Genomic DNA, 1,225 nt, shown 5'->3' with positions numbered 1-1,225 from the left:
TTGCCCATACATACGTTGTGCAATATTCGTGACCAGCATGTTACCAGTTCGCATAGGACACCTTACGCACTACCTTTTAGATACAGATTATGACAGCAGTGACTTGGGGTGATGAATGTGTCAGGCCTCATAAGTGTTCTGGTATGGTGTACCCTGTGCCAGCTGCCACTGAAGGCTGGCTGGCCAGCCACATAGAGACACCTACAGGAGACCTGTAGATCATGGGAAAGAGGCCAGGCTACAGGGCCAGGTTTTCCTGTTTTGGTTTTGAGAATTAATCCCATCCCCACAGAAAGGACTGAATTCTGCCATTGTTGGGAGCTTTATTTGATGCACTGGCCAGTGACTTGGCCCCACCTGTTTACAGTGCTCCTATACGAGGGTCCCGATGGACACCGTTAAGTGCAGGATACTCTCCAGGACTTACTGATGGCCAATCAGATTCAAATAAAGCAAAACTAAACCTTCACTGGGTCTTCAAAGGGGAACTATTTAGAGCTTCTGCAAAGTTAGAAAGGAAGGATGGTCTCCTGGCTAAGGCACTGGCCTGGGAATCAGGAGATCAAGGTCCAATTCTAGGCTCTGCTACTGACTCCCTGTATGACCCAAGGCAAGTCTCTTATGGCTAGAATGTCAAAAAGAGGTCAGCCCTATGAATGCTACTTTATGGCATCATGTTGAATTCTTTTGATAATCTTGCCTGCAGCCTCTCTGTGCCACAGTTCCCCACCTGTAAAATGGGGATAATAATATTTCTTTATCGGTTGTGTCTGTTTAAGATGGTACCGTCTCTGAGTGTGTGTCTGCCTAGAACAATGGGGCCCCAAAGCCACCACCAGAACATAAATGATAGAGTAATGAACTCTGGGGGCTGTGCATAAGGAAAAGTTATTTACTTATTCCCATAATACAAGAACTAGGGGTCACAAAATGAAATTAATAGGTAGCAGGTTTAAAACAAATAAAAGGAAGTTCTTCTTCACACAGTGCCCACTCAACTTGTGGAACTCCTTACCTGAGGAGGTTGTGAAGGCTGAGACTATAACAATGTTTAAAAGGGAACTGGATAAATTCATGGTGGCTAAGTCCATAAATGGCTATTAGCCAGGAAGGATAAAGAATGGTTTCCCTAGCCTCTGTTCATCAGAGGATGGAGATGGATGGCAGGAAAGAGATCACTTGATCATTGCCTGTTAGGTTCACTCCCTCTGGGGCACCTGGCATT

Source organism: Gopherus evgoodei, chromosome 5, assembly GCF_007399415.2.
Source record: "Gopherus evgoodei ecotype Sinaloan lineage chromosome 5, rGopEvg1_v1.p, whole genome shotgun sequence".
In the NCBI taxonomy this organism is placed as follows: Eukaryota; Metazoa; Chordata; order Testudines; family Testudinidae; genus Gopherus; species Gopherus evgoodei.
This window is presented reverse-complemented; position numbering follows the sequence as displayed.